Source organism: Felis catus, chromosome D1, assembly GCF_018350175.1.
Source record: "Felis catus isolate Fca126 chromosome D1, F.catus_Fca126_mat1.0, whole genome shotgun sequence".
In the NCBI taxonomy this organism is placed as follows: Eukaryota; Metazoa; Chordata; class Mammalia; order Carnivora; family Felidae; genus Felis; species Felis catus.
The window spans coordinates 82,947,200-82,971,401 of record NC_058377.1 but is presented as its reverse complement, the minus strand read 5'-3'; the positions used below and the strand labels follow the sequence as shown (position 1 = coordinate 82,971,401).

The 24,202-nt window shown below is 37.9% G+C and overlaps 1 protein-coding gene across 9 annotated transcripts in view; it reads right to left on the bottom strand.

The window, feature by feature from the left end:
- Positions 1 to 4,831: 4,831 nt before the first annotated feature.
- Positions 4,832 to 24,202, bottom strand: part of METTL15 (methyltransferase like 15) — a 289,458-nt gene continuing 270,087 nt past the window's right edge. For 4 of the 9 annotated variants that reach the window (XR_006586464.1, XR_006586468.1, XR_006586467.1 and 1 more), the window contains one exon: positions 4,832 to 7,260. The gene's annotated coding sequence lies outside the window, so the exon portion shown is untranslated. The remainder of the gene's footprint in view (positions 7,261 to 24,202) is intronic. The other 5 variants (XR_006586466.1, XR_006586470.1, XR_006586472.1 and 2 more) reach the window with 2 other exon arrangements.

Below are 24,202 nucleotides of genomic sequence, written 5' to 3'. Positions count from 1 at the left end.
AATAGACTTGTCACCCTCCTGTAACACCTGTCCCAATAACAGTTTTCATTATCCATGAATTCAACTGTGGCAAAACTCTTCTGTCTTCTTTCATTCCTCCCTTACCATTTCCCCAGTGGATAATGGACCGTGAAGCCTTGTTGATTCTTCCTCTAAAATAGGCTTTGATATTCTCAGCTTACATAAAAAAATCCTTCACAAGTTGGTCCCATCTTACTTTTAATGGACATTTGTCATTTTTCTGGCCAGTATCTGTTCCCATCTATTTGGGTGATAGTAACCAAATAGATTGGAGAATCTAACTTTTTGCCATTTCTATAGCTTGATAGAGCTCTCTCTAGAAAGAGCTCTATCAAAGAGTTTTGCTCTCTCCTAGCCAAAGGATGTCTAAGTTGTACCAATCATATGCTGCCTCACTGAACCCTGATGTTCAAGAAAAATCACTGAAGATGATTCACCTTATGAGACTGCCTGAAGAGACCACCATTAACAGTGACAGTGTGGGTGTGTATGTGTGTGTTGGTGGGGAAGCTATGTGAGTGTATATGTATACATTTGTCATGAGTTACTCCATTAGCTTCTGTTGCTTGTAACCAGAGAATTCTAACTGGTCCTCCCAACCTTCCCCCAGGCCTCTCCTTGTTATACGTACTAGATTTCAAGACCACAAGAAGTTGAGCAGTTTCCACAGAATGCTATATATTTCCATTCTTCAAGCTTTTAATCATACTGTTCTCTGTTCCCATAATACCCTTTCTTCATTCCTGGAAAAGTCCAATTCATCCTTCAAGTGTTAGTTTAAATATGGAAGTATTTCTACTTCAAACCTTTCCCCACCCTTAACAGGCAAAATGAAGTGTCCTTGCCTTTGTGTATCCATAGCAACTTATACTTCTTTCAAACTTACAATATGGTATCATAGCTAGTGATTCCAGGAGATGCTGAAGTCCTCAAGGACACACAAAGTTCCACAAATATCTGTTGAATTGAATGAATTGAATCACATCTAAAGAGATTTATTTTCTAAAAGATGGTTCTTGCTTTTATTTATTTATTTATTTATTTATTTATTTATTGTTTATATGTTTTAAAGTTATCCTGTGCTCTTTTGAACATTGTATCCCATTAACACTTTACAGAGTTGGGAATTAATAACTGATGAGATGTAGAAAGCAAAAATAGTTGTCCCATTTCTTTCTGTGCTTCAGTGCTTCTCTCTTTTCCACTGACACATCACATTTTAATGCCATTTTTTGTTTTTTTCTAAATTCCCTTGGCCTTTGTCTTAGCAGAAATATGCAATGACCCATTATGCAATGAGTTACATTGTATAACAAACAGGATTTCCCTCCTCTCTTGAGACTATGTGAAAAAAGAAAAAAAAAAACATCATGAAATCCTTAATAAGGCTGCTAATGTGAATGAAGGCCAAGGATGCAATCCCTTAGGAAATTCTGGAGATGGATACAGTTGGGCTCCTCTTGGTAAATAGCTAGTGAATTATTCAATAAAAACAAAACATAAAGAAGAAAATGCCAGGGATTCCTCTCTTCTTTACTGAAAAGATTGATCCAAAGCTTCATTTTGCAATTGTTCAAATGAATTCACTTCAATCAGAGAAGCAAAATGCTAATCAAAACTAGGGGGAAATAAATGGAATTGGTTTTCTCTTTGTATTATTTAATGGTGCCTGTCCTATTTCACCTGCTGCCCTTCCTGATTGACCAGAGTTAGATAATATGTCTTTGGTATTATATGTCCCCATTCTTGAAGGGAAAGGAAAAATGATCTTTCAAATTTGACCACTTGATCCTCTTCATCTTAACCCCTTTGTGTACAAAATGAACTTTAAATTCCTCACATTAGCATACAAGGCCCTTGATGATTTCGTCTGGCTCCACCCTGTCTCTTCTCCCACTATCTCTACCATTCTGCCTCAAAAGTTAGTTACTCTGAACTTTTCCAGTTTATCCAAATATATGTTTTTTGATCCTGGTACTTTCAAGCCTGCTGCACCCTTTAACTGGGAAACCTAGTCCCCTTTATTTAGGGGAAAAATCCTCTCCATACCATTTACTCATTTAAAAGACTTAGCCTTCCACTCCTATGAACATCCACAGTGCTGTAAAACATATCTCCATGATCTGTGTAATTTATCTTTTGATCTATCTTTCCCTCCTAGACCCTGAGCTCTTTGAGAGCTAAGACTATATATCAATCACAGTTCCCATAAAATATAGTCCACTATTTGTTGGATGAATTAATGACTACTCACCGCCAAAATAATACCATGTAAGGTTGTTGTCAAGGGAAAAGTAAATGCTCAGTTAACTGTACACATACTAATAATGTGACTAACATGTGTGTCTTTGAACTTTTCTTATTATGGCAAAATAAATTTGCCACCTCCAAGTCCCACTGAAAAACACTCAATAACATATAAATAAATGGGTTTCATGGTGCCAGAGAGAATTTCTTGGTGTTTAATGTGCTGGCTAGAAATCATGGTATCTGTAAATTAACACCAACAGAAACCAAAAGAAACTTCTTTATGTACACATAAGGGCATGAAACAGCTAATCTATAAAACCATTATGGACACCAAGGATAAATGACAAGGGATAAACATATACTTATCTCCAACTGGTTCTGTTTAGGGGAAGAAGAAAAATGAGGTCAATGACTTCACTCAAAAAGCTATTCTAGGTTAAACCTTTCTAACATGAGCATAGATAGAAATTGGTTATTTCAGCCCAGATTCCAACAGCTTTAAAGAGCTTTTCTCTTTAGAGGGTAACATTCATTTATGGGATCTTTCAACCTATACAATTTCCCAATTCCTAAAATTGATCATAGGAACAACTTGATTCCAAAAGAGGATAGCACTTCAATAATAATGGTAAGATAAGAAATAAGGAATTACTACAAAGTGCTTTGCTCGGCCTGAAATTAAAAAAGCACTATGACACTGTGGAAAATGCATATGCTTTAGAAAGACACAGGTTCTAATCCTGACTCTATTTCTTCTTGGCTGTCACTTTCTGCCTGTGGGAACTTGGGTAAGATTTTTAACTCCAGCAGACATCAGCTTCCTCATCTATGAAACTGAGATTTTAAAAAGTCCACTTCATAAAGTTTGTGAATTTTGAAGATGCTATTGCAATACTTAACACATAGTTACATATCAAGTAATATATACTCACTATATAAAAGTATAGTAATTACTTAATTTAAATTAATTTAATTTTTAATTACTAGTTTGAATAAGGAATACCAAAGTACATAGGAGAAATTTCCTTTGCTCTTGGTGTTTGGTAAGGACACAATAGAAGAAAAAGTTAAGGATGAAGAGCCAAGATAAAGAACAAGACACAAAGCAAACAGGTTGAGAATCAAAGTAGGAACATCTCAGTAATACTGGATCATGGGAAGGGTGTTTATAAACATGTCAGGTGAACTAAAAAATCCAGAAAGAACATAAGCATCCTAGAAAGAACATAAATAAACAGACACTGCATAAACGAGTGAATTTCTGAACATTCCACCTGACTTTTTCCACCAGTAATGGAAATCCTTCCTTCCTTCAACAATAATCCCCCAAAATGTCCTGCAGCTACAGTGGTGTAAAGAAAAGAGAAATGTGTTTTTCTAGTCACAGATAGTCACGCAGATGGATGGGAAGCACCTCTGGACAGATGTAGGTTACATGTTGTTTTGAATAGCATCAAAGAAATAACATAGGCAGTCAACTTGTGGACCCAAGTGATATAGTATTCCAGGATTTCTATGCAGTGACACATTTTTTTTTCTGCTGCAAGGCCCTAGGCAGTTGAAGAACAACTTCACACCATGAGAACACTTCACACCATGAACTCTCCTATTATTTTGACTTAAAAGACATGCAGAATCTCCTCTCTGAGTAGTGGGGCATGAAGAATTCCAGGCTTTGTCTGGGAGAAAAAAAATTAGGTTCAAATCCTTCCTAAGCCAGTTGGGATCTATAAAATATTGGGCAATCTATATCTACATTCCAGTTAAATGAATAGAATAATAACTATCTCATAGAGTTACACTAGATATTAAATAGCATAATTATGGATATTATGTATCACAGTCCCTACATCATAGTAAACACTCAACAAATGGTAACTATGGTTATTTGGAAGAAAAAAGGAATGAAACAGGGCCATTTGTTCATTTCTGCATTTGATACTAAAGGAATCCCACAGAAGACTGAAGATGAGACTTCACAAAAATGAATAATCTGATACCTAAACCCATACCAGTTTCAGTGAACCCCAGTGACACCAAAGGATGCATTTCCTACAAAGGCTACCATAGAATATTGGACTGGAAGACTTTTGTTGCATGCAGCTTTAAAACTCCCCCATTTCCTCAGTGAGGAGATGCACTCATGTGTGCTTATATTCTTCTGCCCATTCAGGGTGAGGTCTTGACAGTTGGAAGCCCTGAGGAGGGGATTTTCAAAGCCTGGATATTCCCAAAAACATCACTCTGAAACACCAGCATAACTGATGTATATATTTATGAAAACTGTCACCTGAAACTAACATCCAAGTCTAGATAACAAATTCATATCATGATGCCAGCCCATCTCATTTCATTGTTGTCAGGTTATGTTTTAATGACCAAACATCAGGGGCGCCTGGGTGGCTCAGTTGGTTAAGCGGCCGACTTCGGCTCAGGTCACGATCTCACGGTCCGTGAGTTCGAGCCCCGCGTCGGGCTCTGTGCTGACCGCCCAGAGCCTGGAGCCTGTTTCCGATTCTGTGTCTCCCTCTCTCTCTGACCCTCCCCCGTTCATGCTCTGTCTCTCTCTGTCTCAAAAATAAATAAACGTTAAAAAAAAAAAAATTAATGACCAAACATCACACTTGCCAATCCTTTGGCAATTGTGCAACAATGCTCAGTATGTGAGTGTACACAATCAACTATCTTCCCCTTATAGGACCTAAGAAGGGAAGAGTGTGGCAAGCCTGCCTGGTGAAGGCCTAATACCTCAGTTCTGTGGGCAGCTGAGGCACTTGCGGTCCACAGGACGTCTAGTAGGAAGAAGCCCAAGAGGTAGGCAATGAGAGGCTTTAACAGCCATGAGAGCTTTGAAGTCAAGGAGCATCTATGAGCCTCAGTTTCCTTGTTGATCAAACAGGGATGAAAATACTTCCCCTATATCAACCTTTCAGACTGGTTGAGTGAACCAAAATATAAACAGATAAAATTTGTGCAAGTTCAGTACAAATCATAAATGCTAAGGATTATAATAATATAAGCAGTCTTACAGGTGTTTCAAAACATGTCTTACAAATGTTTAAAAAACACAATTTTGCATTGAAAGAGCAGGATCAGACAAAAGTGGGGATGGGATCTGTTTATTTGGGTCTTCTTTAAACACCTAGCAAACCCATTGGTGCATTGGGCTTATACCTCAGACATTTTTTTTGAAGGGGCAATATTTTGTCCCTAGAAAGTCCCTATTCAAATGATAGGAATGATTTTGGCTCTCCATTCTTTCTATCTCAGAAAATTTGTGAGCGGCAGTATCTTCTCAGTGCATTTCCTTTTTGCTTAAGCAACATAATTGGTTACTGTGGCTTGTAATTAAGAACTCAAATACTCAACATGTTACAGTGGAAAGACCTTTTGAATAAGTCAGAGCTGGAATGAAATGCCAGGCCCATTATATACGAAACTTGGACAAGTCACTTAACCTCTCTAAGTCTCAGTTTCTAGAGAGATTGTATAGATTAAATTACTATGAGAAAAAATACTGCATAGGCTGGTTGATGCCTAGAAGAGTTTAATATATTACAATTGCCTTAATTCTTCAAATCAGTGGTTCCTTACCTGTCAGGATCACTAACACCTTTGAAAATCTAACAAAAGCATTCGGTCTCTCATTCAAAAGATAATGTGCATAACATATCCACACATAATCTTGCATATAATTTCAGAAGTTCTTTGGATCCACTGAAGTCCAATAAGGGCCCAGCAAAATTAGGTTAATAATTCCTGCAATATATGGTCACTTATGACATATACTTATTTTCATTTTGAGTGTTAAATCCCTGTTTTGCCTCTGATGTCTTCTGCTACTGATACTATCATTAAGACTCAGTAAAAGAGGGCCCTTGGTGTCTCAGTCAGTTAAGCATCTGACTCTTGGTTTCGGCTGAGGTTATGATCTCACAGTTCATGGGTTCAAGCCCTGCGCCGGGCTCTACACTGACACTTATGGAGCCTGCTTGGGATCCTCTCTCCCTCTCTCTCTGCCCCTCCCCTGCTTGTGCGTACACTCTCTCTCAAAAATAAATAAACATTTAAAAAAAGACTCAATGAAAGCTTTTACCTTTATAAACAATAACTATCTACAAAAAGCTTTCACATTCATCATATCATTTGATTTTCAGGAAAACCCTATGAGGTTTGTATTAGTGTCCTATTTTACAGACTGGAAGAAAAGTTTTTGCTTGTTTGTTCCATTTTTGGTTTTGTTTTTGTTTTTGTATTTCTCCTTTGTAAATAAGACTCGTGAGCACATAGACTATATTGTTTTAGTCACCAATGCTTCACCAACACTTTATACAGTGCCTAGAACATGAGAGGTGCTCAGTGTGCTGGAATAAATGAAGGGAAAATATAAAAAAAGAAGTCTCAGTTCCTGAACAGTAAAACTGAATACTTTGAGGCCAAAACAATACAAAGCTAAAACTCTATTAGAACTTCCTGGTGGACTTAGCCCAGTGTCATCAGAGATATAATGAGCTCTTGATAAATGTTGGTGGATGGATAGGTGGCTAAATAGGTGAATGAATAAAACATCATTTCTAAAAAGTGAAACCCAAAATTTAAACAAAAAATCTGTTTCCTTAATCTATTAATGCCCAAAACTTAGTGGCTTAAAACAAGCATTTCATACTGGGGGATCAGGAATTTGGGAAGGGCTCACCTGGCTGGTTTATCTCTAAGCCATATGGCATCAGCTGGGGTGAACAGAGCTAGGGGATCCATTTCCAAGATGGCTTCTTCATTCACTTGCCTTGGCTTTTGCAGGAACTGCTGAAGGTGGTCCCAGCTGGACTCCTTTCCCTCTCTATGTGATGTCAGAGCCCCTCCATGTTGTGTCTCTAGGGAGTATTCAAACTCCTTACACAGCAGCACAGGCCTCCAAAATGAAGAAGCAAAAATTATTCACCACGATCAAGCGGGATTTATACCTGGGATGCAGGGCTGGTTCAATATCTGCAAAACAATTAACGTGATTCATCACATCAATAAAAGAAAGGATAAGAACCATATGATCCTCTCAATAGATGCAGAGAAAGCATTTGACAAAATAAAGCATCCTTTCTTGATAAAAACCCTCAAGAAAGCAGGGATAGAAGGAGCATACCTCGAGATGATAAAAGCCATATATGAAAGACCCAATGCTAATATCATCCTCTGTGGAGAAAAACTGAGAGCTCTCCCCCTAAGGTCAGGAACAAGACAGGGATGTCCACTCTCGCCACCATTATTCAACATAGTATTGGCAGTCTTAGCGTCAGCAATCAGACAACACAAAGAAATAAAAGGCATCCAAATCGGCCAGGAAGAGATCAAACTTTCACTCTTTGTAGACGACATGATACTCTATATGGAAAACCCAAAAGATTCCACCAAAAAACTGCTAGAACTGATTCATGAATTCAGCAAAGTTGCAGGATATAAAATCAATGCACATAAATCGGTTGCATTCCTATACACCAACAATGAAGCAACAGAAAGAGAAATCAAGGAATCAATCCCATTTACAGTTGCACAAAAACACATAAAATACCTAGGAATAAATCTAACCAAAGAGGTGAAAAATCTACATGCTGAAAACTATAGAAAGCTTATGAAAGAAATTGAAGTAGACACAAAAAAAAATGGAAAAAGATTCTATGTTCCTGGAAAGGAAGAACAAATATCGTTATAATGTCAATACTACCCAAAGCAATCTACATATTCAATGCAATCCCTATCAAAACAACACCAGAATTCTTCACAGAGCTAGAAAAAACAATCCTAAAATTTGTATGGAACCAGAAAAGACCCCAAATAGCCAAAGCAATCTTGAAAAAGAAAACCAAAGCAGAGGCATCACAATCCCAGACTTCAAGCTATACTACAAAGCTGTAATCAAGACAGTATGGTACTGGCACAAGGACAGACACTCAGATCAATGGAACAGAATAGAGAACTCAGAAATGGACCTACAAACATATGGCCAACTAATCTTTGATAAAGCAGGAGAGAATATCCAGTGGAATAAAGACAGTCTCTTCAGCAAGTGGTGCTGGGAAAACTGGACAGCGACATGCAGAAGAATGAACCTGGACCACTTTCTTACATCATACGCAAAAACAAACTCAAAATGGATGAAAGGCCTCAATGTAAGACAGGAAGCCATCAAAATCCTCGAGGAGAAAGCAGGCAAAAACGTCTTTGACCTTGTCTGCAGCAACTTCTTACTCAACACATCTCCAGAGGCAAGGGAAACAAAAGCATAAATGAACTACTGGGACCTCATCGAAATGAAAAGCTTCTGCACAGCAAAGGAAACAATCAGCAAAACTAAAAGGCAACCGACAGAATGGGAGAAGATATTTGCAAATGACATATCAGACAAAGGGTTAGTATCCAAAATTTATAAAGAACTTATCAAATTCAACACCCAAAAAACAAATAATCCAGCAAAGAAATGGGCAAAGGACATGAAGAGACACTTCTCCAAGGAAGACATCCAGATGGCCAACCGACACATGAAAAAATGCTCAACACCACTCATCATCAGGGAAATACAAATCAAAACCACAATGAGATACCACCTTACATCTGTCAGAATGGCTAACATTAACAACTCAGGCAACAACAGATGTTGGCAAGGATGAGGAGAAAGAGGATCTCTTTTGCATTGTTGGTGGCAATGCAAGCTGGTGCAGCCACTGCGGAAAACAGTATGGAGGTTCCTCAAAAAACTAAAAATAGAACTACTTTACTACCCAGCAATTGCACTACTAGGCATTTATCCACGGGATACAGGTGTGCTGTTTCGAAGGGACACATTCACCCCTATGTTTATAGCAGCACTATCAACGATAGCCAAAGTATGGAAAGAGCCCAAATGTCCATCAATGGATGAATGGATAAAGAAAAGGTGGTATATATATACAATGGAGTATTACTCGGCAATCAAAAAGAATGAAATCTTGCCATTTGCAACTATGTGGATAGAACTAGAGGGCATTATGCTATGCGAAATTAGTCAGAGAAAGACAAATATCATATGACTTTAAGACACTCATATGAGGACTTTAAGACACAGAACAGATGAACATAAGAGAAGGGAAGCAAAAATAATATAAAAACAGGGAGAGGGACAAAACAGAAGAGACTCATAATATGGAGAACAAACAGAGGGTTGCTGGAGGGGTTGTGGGAGGGGGTATGTGCTAAATGGGTAAGGGGCATTAAGGAATCTACTCCTGGAATCATTGTTTCACTATATGCTAACTAATTTGGATGTAAATTTTAAAAAATAAAAAATAAAATTAAAAAAAAAACAAACTACAGATTACTTAAGTGTAATGGTTAGAGCTAGAGCACTACGTCTCCACTGTATTCTGTTGGTCAAAGCAGTCACATGATGGCCTGTGGCTCAGACTGGGGAAGTTGATCCCACATCTTGATGGCAAGATTAACAAAGAATATAAAGTCACTGCTAATCTGCTACAGTGTCCTTAACCAGGACAGGAAGTTCAGCAACATTGAACTACACAGTTGTTCTTATTGCCACCTTCAATCAGACTTTCCTCATGGCATAACTTTCATTTCCCAAATATCAGTAAATAATTCTATAAACCCTTAGATTAAAATTCAATGAAACTTGGATGCATATCTGAATTAATTTCCATGCTTCAGTGAGCATGTCTCAGGGGTAACATAGGAGTGTCTATGTTCTAGTTATTTAAGGTAATTCAAACTTCTCCAAATCTGGTGGGATCAAGCTGCCCAAAATATCATTACAGCTAAAAATTTACTCTACAGTAAAGTGTCATTACAAATCAACCCTGTGCTATCCACCTCCTGGGCATGAAAAAATTCAGCACCGCCACTTTCAGGATATTTTAGCATCTCAACAGGGAGTATGGCTAAGTAAGAGCTAAAATAGCACAATGATCCCAGAAACCACATAGAAGAAAGGAAATACAAATAGCACAAACAAGCACAGGGCATCTCGGACGATTCCAAAGAGAACTAAAGTTTATTCTCCACACTAGTTTCTACAGGCTCCTTATTTTAAAGAATTTTACTTCTCATGGTTTTACTTCTCATGGCTAAAACCCCCACTCCCACAAATTCAAATTAATTCCATAGGCACAAGGATTATTTTCTCATTGTGTCATGATCTTAATTTCTACCTGTCACAAGCAGTTATATTACACATATATTTTCAATGACCCAAGGCTTTTTTATTAACTGATTAAAAAAAGAGGAGCTGGTTGGTTTGACCAAATTCAAGTGTACACTTGGATTATTTAGTCCATAGGAACTTTCAGTATAAGGGCTGAGTATACTGGGGAGGAAAACATTGTATAAATGCAAGACCTGCCATACCTAAGGTAGATTTAAAAAATTTTTTTTCAACGTTTTTATTTATTTTTGGGACAGAGAGAGACAGAGCATGAATGGGGGAGGGGCAGAGAGAGAGGGAGACACAGAATTGGAAACAGGCTCCAGGCTCTGAGCCATCAGCCCAGAGCCTGACGCGGGGCTCGAACTCACGGACCCCGAGATCGTGACCCGGACCGCGAGATCGTGACCTGGCTGAAGTCGGAGGCTTAACCGACTGCGCCACCCAGGCGCCCCCCTAAGGTAGATTTAGACACAAATTTGGAAACCTTAGAGTACAAAAGCAAAGGATAGGATTGGCAGAAGTTACAGATGGATCCCTAGAGAGGAGAGCTGGGAGAACTGCCTTGTTTCTGATGGGACACAACTGTCCAGCCCCAGCATCACAATCTCTCACTCTTAAAGTGTCCACTGGAAAGCAAGATCCATGGGGAGCAAGATTCTGGTATTTGTGCTCACTAATGTATCCTAGACATCTAGAAAAGCACCTAGTACATAATGAGCATGCAATAAATATTTGTTCATTTTTAACAAATGAAGCTCTTGAGAATTACTTTAAAGGAATCCAGGAGGCTAACTGCATGTGGGTGCAGTTCTGCTCATGCAGCAGTTAACTCTGCCCTGGCTAATGAGAATGGAGACAAGATACCTGCCAACACTGAGGCAGCTCTCAGGATCCTTGCCCAATGGACAGTGTCTAATGAGGGGTTCTTCAGTGTCAAAAAGAACAACCCACCAGAGCTCAGAAGAGGGGCCCCACAGAGAAATCCTATTCTGAGATGAAAGTGAGAAAACTGAGAAAAGGGGACAATTACAAGGCTGCTGCAACCCTGTCAGCACTTGGGCATTCAGATCCCAACCAAGCCTTGTTAGCAGAAAGGGGGATTGAGACACAATGCAGGGGACACCACATGATCTGTGGTGTGATACATAACATAATTCCAAGATTTATTCTACTCAAAATATAGGAGCAATGTGAAGAACATCACTATTCACCATCTTTTTCTCTTGGTTGACTTAGGAACTGGGGGTTGTGCCTAAGTCAACTTGAAGGGGTGGGCATATGTAGGTATGAGAAAACAACAAAGGCTGGCATAATCTATCTTAACCCCTAAAGCAAGAATTCTAGTCTCTCTCTTATTGAGATATTCTGAATCTGAAGAGTTTTTCAGCAAGAAAGTATATAATAACCAGTCTGTAAACTTAAAAAAATTTTTTGAACGTTTATTTATTTTGACACACAGAGACAGAATGCAAGAGGGGAAGGGCAGATAGAGAGGGAGACACAGAATCCGAAGCAGGCTCCAGGCTCTGAGCAGTCAGCACAGAGCCCAACACGGAGCTCAAACCCACGAACCATGAGATCGTGACCTGAGCTGAAGTCAGATTCTTAACTGACTGAGCCACCCAGGTGACCCCAGACTCTAAACTTTTTAATGCATCAAGAAGAATTGATTTGAACAGTTATCCATGGTAAGTTTTGTAAGATTCACAGTATAAAACTAGAGAATAAAAATTCTCAAAATCTAAGTAGAACACAAGCTAAAGAGATCCAGCCATTGTTTTCTGAGATACCAAAGATGATAAATTATAGATAGATAGATAGATAGATAGATAGATAGATAGATAGATAGATAGATAAAATGTACAAATAAAGGGGGGAAGTCAAGGCCCATTCTGGTCTTATTCAATGCTTCATTACTAGCATGGCTAATAGTGATGAATTCATAATGAATGAAGGAGTTTGGCCTTGCACATTCAAGACACTGTCTTAACACTGTCAAGAAGTGGTGTTCACCAAATGGTTCACGGGTAACAGATGCTGTGTTCCCTTTTAGGAGCTCTGCTCTGGAAATTCTTTTCTGCATGTCTGATCACCTGACTCCTTGCCAGCCAGCCTGCTGTCCTCTGAGCTTTCTTCCACTGCCTTTTGTAATCAAACCTCATGAGAGAACTACATGCAGTAGGGCTCCAAATTAAGAATAACATTAAATAGCCTGAGATGCTCAAAGTTGACAAAGAAAAAGAATATTAGAAAGCAGAATATACAGTAATACAGATGCATAAAAAAATTCTGAGAAAAATATCCAAGTAATAATAGAGGTGAGCAGAGCAATTACAGGTAATTTAAAAATATGTTTCCTTTATATTCTTTTTCTATTTTCTACAAAGAACACAAAGTATTTTTACACTGAAAATATTATGAAAATATACGATCCTATTTTTTAAAAAATATTTACGTATTTTGAGAGACAGAAAAAGCATGAGTGGGGGAGGGGCAGAGAGAGAGGGAGAAAGAGAGAATCCCAAACAGGATTTGTGCTGTCAGTGTGGAGCCAGATGTGGGGCTTGATCCCATGAACCAGGAGATCATGACCAGAGCGGAAATCAAGAGTTGGACGCTTATCTGACTGAGCCACTCATGCACCCCCATTTTTATTTTTTAAAGAGAGTGTATTTATGTGTGTACATGCGCATACATAGATGCTTGTATGTGTATAGAAAAACTCTGAAACTCCAGATATCAAAACTATAAGTATTAGTTTTAGGAATATGATTGAGGGTGAGGAGGATAAAAAGAAAGAACTTTACCTCTTTTCTTCTTCTGTAATGTTTGAATTTGTATTTTATAATAGATATATTTTTTTATAATAAAAAAGAAAAAATAAGTGAATAGAAAAGATACTCTAAAGTGTCCCTTTGGGAGTCAAGTCCATGAAAAATAAATCCAATGATAAAATGAACTGTGTTACTGCTGTGATAACATGTAGTTATTGACATGATAACTTAATGTTAGTATACCATAATTGCTATTACAACAGTATTTTAAAATTGTTATCAGTTAAGTTCTTTTTTCTTCTTTTAGATTGGACTGAAGAAACAAACCTGAGCGATAAGTGATAAAATACCATTCTCTAAATATAATGAAGGGCTCGTGACTTACTGTGAGTCCTTCCTGAAAACAGGATGAGAAAAAAATGTAAGACCTGCTCCTTAAAAAGTTAGTTGATTTACAGGGAAGACTTCACACAGTGAGGGCAAGTGACACCATGTGGGTTAACAAGAAGCACACACAGAATTACTTTCCCTGGAGGACTTTAAAAATAGGCTGGTGTGTCTGGGTGAGTGGAAATGTGTTTCTGCTGAAAGCTAAGGACATTGGCTTGGTGACCCCTCAAGATCCCTTCTGGTCCTGTGACTCAAGCTTACAACTCTGGCTCAGGCATAAGAACTCCACCTGACCCAAATGGCCTAACTTGTATTCAATGGCTGTTGCTTCTCCATAGGCACAGATGTCCCACCATGTCCTGCTATACCTAGAATCCTTAATCCTAACTCTATCTGGATACAGAGTCTAATATATCTGGCAAGAAAATGGCAGTTCAGAAGCAATTTCAAAACATGAGGTCTACAATGCAAATTGAAGAGATCCTATAAAATAACTGCCCTGTAATTTTCAAAAATGTCAATGTCATGTGAAAACAAAGAAAGGCTGAGACACATTCCAGATACTAAAGGGACATGGAAACTACATGTAGTACATGATCCTAGACTGGATCATACAATGGGGGAAAATGCTGTAAAAGACATTACTGAGCCAATAAATGAAGTTACAATGTACTGTATTAATATTCAATTTCCTGAATTTGATAACTAGACTATGATTATGTAAGAGAAAATCTCTGTTCTTAGGAAACAGACACTAAATAATTAGGGAATAAAGAAATAGATAGATAGATAGATAGATAGATAATAGATAGATGATAGCTACATACATAGATACATAGATACATTAGATACATAGAAGATACAAAGATGATAAAGACACAAAGATGACAAAATTGTTCATAGATGGTGAGTATGGAAAAGGGTCTACAGAACTACCTTTTACTAATCTTACCATTTTTCTACAAATTAAAAATTATTTCAAAGGGAAAGTTTTAATTTTTTTTAGTGTTTATTTTTGAAAGAGAGAGACAGAGCATGAGCGGGGGAGGGGCAGAGAGAGAGGGAGACACAGAATCTGAAGCAGACTCCAGGCTCTGACCTGTTAGCACAGAGCCCAGTGCAGGGCTCGCACTCACAAATTGCGAGATCATGACCTGATCCAAAGTCAGATGTTTCGCTAACAGTCAATCAGGCGCCCCTCAAAGGAAAAGTTTTTAAAAGTGAGTTCTAATGTTCATACCATGACTTATGAGTTTCACTCCCAGGATTCCTGCCTCCTCATTTGTTCCTAACCACCAGGAGTTGCATCCATGTTGGACAACCTCAAACACTTACTTCCCACTTGGTTCTGATCTCTGGAAACACCACAGTTTTGCCCCTCAGCTTGTTTCTCCTGGTTACCCCCATCATATCTGTAACCCCATCCCTTCAAGATCAGGATTCAGGCCAGTTAGTCATATCTGGTCTGACCTGATGCTGCTCACATCCTGACATGACAGCTGTCTACCTTGCTCTGAGCAATGTCCCTGGCTTGTCCATTCTTGTTTAAAAAAAAAGAAAGCAAATATAATTTTCCTTATTTTCTTAGGAGTTCAGCAAGTTCAGTAAGCTGCAGGAGAAATGGCTCGCTTGCAATTCATGTCTGTGTATGATAGTGCTAGTGTGGGAATCTTAACCTAGAAAAGAAGGTAAATTTGGAAGGGAAGAAAGGAGGTAACATTTGTGAGTGTCACCCTCATGCTAAGTGATTTATGTACACCATCTTGTTTAATCCTCACAACACTGCTGCAAGGCAGATTTTATTATCCCTATTTTATAGATGAAGACATTGAGGTTCAAAGATGTTAAGCAACTTCAAATTCACGCCACTAAATGATTAAGTCATTAATCAAACCCATGTCTTTATGTTTCCAAGCCTCATGATCTAAACAACTTCATTACATGGTATCCCAATTCTGTGGGCAAACAGTAGAGAAGTACTATCTGCACTGACTTATAATTAGCAATATCAAATAAACTATGAACTATTTTACATAAGCTATTTTGTTAAAGCCCAATAAATATAAGCCACTTTATATTGATCTTTCATTTACATCTTCTATAAAATTGTTAATAAAATTCAACTAATTTAGGGGAAAAAAATCTCTTTATTGTTAGCACTACAAGTGGGAGCATTGGTCTATTCTTTTTGAACACAACTTGACAATACGTAGCTACAGCCTCAAAACGTTTATAGCCTTTAACCTAGCAATTCCTGGACATCTATCCAGTATTGTAACTATGGAGACTGGATGACTTTATGCAGCAAGATATTTCTTGCAGTGTTATTAACAATAGTTAAAATAATCGTCAAAATGTCCAATGATAAGGGGGTGAATAAGTAAATCATGGCGTATATCTCCATATAGTAACAATGCAGTCATTAAAAATTATGTTTATAAAGAGTAATGACATGAAAAAATTCTGTTATGGTATTGAGTGAAAAAAATCAAAATCTAAAATTAAATGTAAAGAATGATTGCAGCTTGGGAGAAACCTTCTGTATTTTTAAAAAAAAATTGTGTCTACCTGTTGGTTGGAGAATAGATTACAGGCTGATAGGTCAACCACTTATAAAATTACTGCATTAGTCCAGGGGAACAGTGTTGGAGGTGCACTGGACTCAGGTGTTAATGTGGGAGGTGGTAAGAATCTGTCAGATTCTCTTATATACTCTGAAGTAGAGCTGCCAGGATTTCCTAACAGATTTATTGTATGGTATGAAAGAAAGAGTAGAGTTAAGAATGCCCTCCAGCCTTTTGGCTCAAGCCACTGGAGTTACCATTTTCTGAGATGGAGACACTGAGGAGGAGCAGGCTGGAAAGTACAAATCAAGGCTTATATTTGGGGCATGTTACCTTTGAGATGATAGACATTCACGCAAGAATGTTGAGGCAGTTGGATATAGAACCCAAGTTCAAGGGATGGGCTGGGATTATGGATGGAAATTTCAGAACTGTCCTCCACTGAAAGCCATGTGACTTGGTGAAATCACTATGAAAAGTGTGCAAATAAGGAATACAAGAGAGCCAAGCACTGACTCTGCTCAAACAGATTAGGAAGATGATGAGAATAGGGCAGAGAGAGAAAAGTAGCAGCCAGTCAGGTGAGAGGTATAATGAGAGAGTACCACACCACAGAAGTCAAGCCTGTAGAGTCTTGTCTGTAGGGTCTGTAGGGTCTGTAGGGTCAAGTCTGTAGGGTTTTACAGAGGAAACTCTTAGTGGTGTCAAAAGTTGATGGGTTAAGCAGTGATTGTCAGTAAATGGTAGGACCCAAGTTTTATTTTGTTTTGTTTTGAATTTCCCCTTTCTGATAGATATCAGAACAGGGGTTGCCTAGGGTGGGGAAGGAAATCATGAAGATAGATAGGAAAGGGACATCAGGGAGCTTGCTGGGTGATGAAAATGTTTTATATCTTGACTTGGGTGTGGGTCACACAGGTGAGAATACTGTTCAAAACTAATCAAACTGTACACTTAATATCTGTGCATTTTACTATGTGCAAATTATACTTCAATAAAAAAATAAAAATAAATTCTGTTTTTCACATTTCTGGATTTTCTAATATTACTATAATGAACATTCATTACTTTTATAATAAAAAATAAACATTTGGAAACGAAGGTTGGATTACTGCATATGTCAAACTTCTTTGAATTGTAAAGGTAAGAATTAGCAGGATATTATTTTTTCCCTCAACCAAAAACCAATGTAAATAATAATTGAATAGTGTACATAATGAAAACTTTGCCATGGATTCCCCAGGGGAAACTCACCTCTGCAAGTAAAAAACTAATTCTTATAGATAAACCAGGTAAAATCTACTTCTCCACAGGTCAAGACTGGACACTTCAGGTGATAAGTAATTTTTGCATTTTTCACACAAAGAACAATGGAAGCTAATGTCAAAATGTAGTTTTATGTCCTTGAGTAAGTCAGCTAACTTTTGTATCCAGGTTTTCTACAAAATGGCAATAATGCTGTCTGCAATTTGTCAATCTCATGGTCTTGAGACAATTCCATGAGCTAATGACCATGACAGCTATTTGTAAGTCATAAAAAATTCCACAAGTTCAAGGCCTGGGAAATATTAATACCATCTGAGACCATGGGAAGTTCCATTTATCTCAGTAAACTCATAGAGATGTGTATTTTGAAGGTAGAACTCAAAACCTCCTTCTTTCCTGGAAAAATAACCCAGAGTAATTGCCTAAACACCTGTGAATCTGAAGCATCACCTTCTTACAGTCAGCACATTTTTGTAGTACAATGAGAAGCTCATGGTCTGAGAAATTGACAAATGACCCTACCCATTCTATACCTTTCTCTAACTCCAATTTTCATTAGAATGAGATCCCCTTCTTATCAGTTAGTTCAGAAGGAAGTTTTAATTTATCTAAATGGCATATCAACTTCTATATGTCCCCAAATGAAATCTCTTCTTCTCTCAACCCACCAACTTGCAAAACCTACTCTTTTTCTTGTGTACAAAGCAGCTTAGCACATTTATATAATCCCTGGAAGTTGTGTTTGCAGGATAGAGAATAATTAGTATTTTCTAGAATAGAGATCTGGACCAAGAAATTAGAAAGAAGACCAGGATGATACCAGGCTAAATGAGGTGGATCTTATCTTACAGGCAAATTGGTATCATTGAAAGTTTTTTAAAGGAAGAATATAATTTTTTCTATTAAGTGATGTTTTTAGAAATATGAATCTGGATTTGGTAAGCAGAATGGATTGAAAGGAGTCAAGTAATAGAAATCTCTCAGATGAAAGTCTATTGACGTGGTTCAGGCAAGTGGAGGTGAGGTCGTGAGAGCAATAAGAATAGAACAGAAATAGGAAAGTCAGAAATAGGATATAGTCGTGAAGAAAATGAAAATATGGTTTAGGGCATGGTGAGTTTAAGGTGACAGTGGGATCCAAACAGAAATGTCAGGCATATACAACTGAAAGTGCAGGAATAGGAAGCAGAAGAATGGCTTGAAACATAATTATTTTGGGAAGAACATTCCATCAATGTCATCATAGAGAATCTGTATAGTTGTCTCTGTCAAAGAGTGTAATGAGTTTATTAAATAACATATTTAACCATTGGACATATCAGAAATATATTTTCATCATGTAAATAATATTAAAAATTACTGAGATGTTTATACTTTTTTTCCCATATTCTTCAAAATTATTTTTTCCATAATCTTCAAAATCCAGTGTGGACTTTGCACTTACAGAACATCTCAGTCTGGTCTAGCCATATCTCAATTGCTCAGCAGCTAATTGCCTATGGGTAGTGACTACAATATTGCACAGTGCAATTCTGGATGATATTTTCCTGTTTCTCATAGTTTAGCATTTATAACAGAAGTCCGTTGGAGAAGGAAAACCTGATTACCAAGACAGAAAAGGTAAGAAGGTATATAAAATTATGTTTGTTTGTGTGCATCTGTATGTGTTTATATTTATGTGTACATTTGTAATGACATTTATTGAGTTTTTATTATATACCACGCAATTAATTTACCATTTTGCATATATTAGTATGTTAAAATGGCTAAAACTACTCTGTGGAGTAAGTACTATGAATATTAGTCTTGTTTTATGAATTAAAAAATAGTCTTCATAAGATTAAGTAAAATTTTAAAAGTTACGCAATACTTAAGTAGATTTGAAGTTATCTACCTTCTTTATTTTTTTATGTTTATTTATTTTTTAGAGAGATACAAGAGTGCGAGCAGAGAAAGGGCAGAGAGAGAGAGAGAGAGAGCGAGAGAGACAGAATCTGAAGCAGACTCCATGCTCTGAGCCATCATCACAGAGCCCAGTGGGGGGGCTGGAAGCCATGAACTGTTAGATCATGACCTGAGCTGAAGTTGGACACTTAACCAACTAAGCCACCCAGGCACCCCATTATTTACCTTCTTTAAAGTGGACCAGTCTCATCCCAAAATCTTTGCACTTAACTTATATTAAGATTCGTGGGATTTATACAGGCCAAGATGGCATTACAGCATGGACTTTTTTTTGTGTGTCATATCCATGAAATACAGCCAGATCAACACTAAACCATCCTGCACACCTAGAAAACTGATTTGAGGATTAACACAACAATTTCCACAACCTGAACCACAGAACTCAGCAAGTATGTGGTGTGGAGAGGTGGACTGGAGGAGAGAGAAGCTGCGGGGGGCAGGGAGCTGTTTTTGCTTGTGGAGAGAAGATGGAGATGGGGGAGGGTACGGGAAAAGCACCTCCCTCCAAAAGCAGCTGAAGAGAAAGTGAAAAGGGGAAACAGCCCAAGGGACTGAATAAAAAAGGGAGAAAGGAGAAAGGAGAGGGTTTAAATTACATTAAGATTCTATAAACAGAGGGAGGGCAGAGTCTGAAACTCCACAGCTTGATACCTGGCGGTGCTCTGGTGGTAAGGACAAATCCCCAGGAGCAGAGAGTGAGGTCTGGGGGTGGGGGGTGGGGGTCCTCAGGCCACAGAAGGAGAGATGGTTCTCCTGCTAGGGGGACATTTGGTAGAGGCTGTGTGGCAATCCCACAGGCAAAGGTCCCAGCACACCCCAAAGAACAACCACATTCTCTAGTGTTGAACAAGGTCATTAAGGGTGAAGCCTGGTGCCAGATGTGTCCTATGATTTTCCATAATTCTTGAAACATTGCTGGTATATAATCATGTGAACTTTTTCTGGGGTAGGCTGGCACCCAGCCACAGTCTCTGGGCATCAGCCACAGCACAGTCCTGTGAATGTTCCTGGGTGTGGCCGACACCCACCCATTTCTCAGTGAGACCCTCCCACAGAAGGTCTGAGTGGGTCAAAGCTACAGTCCCTCAGAAGTGAGGGGTTAGAAACACAGCCACATCTGAGATAAACTCAGGAGGGAGGTGCCATCCGGAAACTTGATGGCTTGGTCACAGACAGTGTAAAAGCATGGAGTGTACAGGAGCTGGAGATAAAAGACAGGTGCACAATTACTGATCGGGAGAACAGAGTTACGATACTAGAGACTGGGTAGCTGGGTGACGCCATTTTCACCCCACCCACATATGGGCATACATGCCTACAAGCTCCACAACAATTCACCACAGTAAGTTGAGCAGCGCCTTCTAGTGAACAATGGAGCCATTACACTAAGCCCCACCCAACTGGGCCAACCTTGATCTTCAGGAACACAACAGGTCTCTCTGCCTGCTTAGTTTATGGACTATAAAGTGTTTCAGAGTTTGACTTCTAGGGGAAAACTGTGTAATTTCAACCATATTTCAGTCTGTTCATTGGTCCATCTATTCATTTTTTTCTTCTTTATCATTTCTTTTTCTTGAATACAGAAAAAGAAAAACATTATTTTTATTTTCAATTTTATTAAAAATATTTCTCTTTAATTTTTTCTACTATATTTTTTCTTTTTTTGTAAATTTTCCAAATTCTATTTGACATCCATCATTTCTTTTTATTCTATTTCATTGTATTCATTTTTTTCAAATATTCAAACTTTTTCCTTTTTTTCTTTTTCTTTTTTTTTTTTTTTTGTTTTTTATCTATCCCTTTTTTTCTCTAATCTATAAAGCTCCTCTCAACACCCAGATCAAAACTCACCTAGGATCTAGCATCATTTATATGATTTTTTGTGTGTGTTGTTTTTAATTTTTTTAACTGATTAATTCCTTTTCTTCCTGCAAAATGACAAAGTGAAGGAATTCACCCCTAAAGAGAGTAGGAAGAAACGACAGCCAGGGACTTAATCAACACAGATACAAGCAAGATGTCTAAACCAGAATTTAGAATCACAATAATAAGAATACTAGCTGGAGTCAAAAATAGTTTAGAATCCCTTTCTGTGGAGATAAAAGAAGTAAAAGCTAGTCAGAATGAAATAAGAAATGCTATAAATGAGCTGCAATCTCAAATGGATGCCATGGCAGAAAGGATGGATGAGGCAGAGTGGTGAATCAGTGATAGAGGACAAACTTATGGAGAATAAGGAAGCAGAAATAAAGAGGGAGACTAAGGTAAGCACAATTTAAGAATTAGAGAAATCAATGACTCATTAAAAAGGAACATCAGAATCATAGGGGTCCCAGAAGATGAAGAGAGAGAAAAAGGGGTATAAGGGTTATGTGAGCAAATCATAGCAAAAAAATTTCTAAACCTGGGGAAAGACACAGACATCAAAATCCAGGAAGCACAGTGGACTCCCATTAGATTCAACAAAAACTTACCATCAACAAGGCATATCATAGTCAAATTCACAAAATATTGAAGCAAGGAAAGAATTATTAAAGCAGCAAGGGGCAAAAAGTCCTTAACCTACAAAGGAAGACAGACCAGGTTTGCAGCAGACTATATACAGAAACTTGGCAGGCCAGAAAAGAGTGGGAGGATATATTCAATGTGCTGAATTGGAAAAACATGCAGCCAAGAATTCTTTATCCATCACAGCTGTCACTCAAAACAGAAGGAGAGATAAAAAGTTTCCCAGATAAACAAAAATTAAAGGAGTTCATGATCACTATACCAGCCCTGCAAGAAATTTTAAGAGGGACTCTCTGAGAGGAGAAAAGATGAAAGAAAAAACAAACAAACAAACAAACAAAAACACCAAAAAAAAAACAAAGACTAGTAAGGATGAGAGACCATCACCAGAAACTCCAACTCCACAAGCAACATAACGGCAATAAATTCAAATCTTTCAGTACTCACTCTAAATGTCAATGGACTAAATGCTCCAAAAAAAGACATACGGTAACAGAATGGATAAGAAAACAAGATCCATCTATATGCTGTTTAGAAGAAACCCACTTTAGACGTAAAGACACCTTCAGATTGAAAGTAAGGAGATGGAGGGGTGCCTGGGTGGCTCAGTCAGTTGAGTGTCTGACTTCAGCTCAGGTCATGATCTCACAGTCCATGAGTTCAAGCCCCATGTCAGGCTCTGTGCTGACAGATCGGAGCCTGGAGCCTGCTTCAGATTTTGTGTTTCCCTCTCTCTCTGCCCCTCCCCTGCTCAAGCTCTGTCTCTGTCTCTGTCTGTCTCTCTCTCTCTCTCTCTGTCAAAAATAAATAAACATTAAAAAAAAAAAGAATCTAAGGAGATGGAAAACTATCTATAATGCTAATGGTGGACAAAAGAAAGCCAGAGTAGCCATACTTATATCAGACAGCATAGACTTTAAAATAAAGACTGTAACAAAACATGAAGAAAGACATTATATCATAATGAAGGGTCTATCCACCAAGAAGACCTAACAATTATAAACATTTATGCTCCAAATGTGAGAGCACCCAAATATATAAAGCAATTAATCAAAAACATAAAGAAAATCATTGATAATAATACCATAATAGTAGGAGACTTCAACACCCCACTTACACCAATGGACAGATGATCTAAACAGAAAATCAACAAGGAAACAATGGCTTTGAATGACACACTGGACCAGATGGACTTAACAGATATATTCAGAACATTTCATCCTAAAGCAGCAGAATACACATTCTTCTCCAGTGCACATAGAACTTTCTCCAGAATAGATCACATACTGGGACACAAATCAGCCCTCAACAAGTACAAAAAGATAGAGATCATACAGTGCATATTTTTAGATCACTATGCTATGAAACTCAAAATCAACCATAAGAAAAAATTTGGAAAGGTATCAAATACTTGGAGACTAAAGAACATCCTACTAAAGAATGAGTGGGCTAGCTGAGAAGTTGAAGAGGAAATTAAAAGTTACAATGGAAGCTAATGAAAATGATAACACCACAGCCCCAAACCTCTGGGATGCAGCAAGCAGTCATAAGAGGAAAGTGTATGGGATTCAGGCCTTCCTAAAGAAGGAAGAAAGGTCTCAAATACTCAATCTAACCTTACACCTTAAAAAGCCTGAAAAAGATTAGCAAATAAAACCCAAAACCAGCAGAAGAGAGGAAATAATAAAGATTCGAGCAGAAATCAATTCTATCAAAACCAAAAAAACAAAACAAAACAAAACAAAACAAAAAACAGATCAATGAAACCAGAAGCTGGTTCTTTGAAAGAATTAACAAAATTGATAAAATCCTAGGCAGTTTGATCAAAAGGAAAAACGAAAGGACCCAAATAAATGAAACCAAGAATGAAAGAGGAGAGATCACAACCAACACAGCAGAAATACAAACAATAAGAGAATATTATGAGCAATTATATGCCAATAAAATGGGCAATCTGGAAGAAATGGACACATGCCTAGAAACATATAAACTACAAAAACTGAAACAGGAAGAAATAGAAAATTTGAACAGACCCATAATCAGTAAAGAAATCGAATTAGTAATCAACAATCTCCCAAAACACAAGAGTCCAGGGCCAGATGGCTTTCCAGGGGAATTCTACCAAACATTTAAGGAAGAATTAACACTTATTCTCTTGAAGCTGTTCCAAAAAAAAAAAAAGAAATGGAAGGAAAACTTCCAAACTCTTGCTATGAAGCCAGCATTACCTTGATTGCAAAACTAGACAATGACCCCACTAAAAAGGAGAACTATAG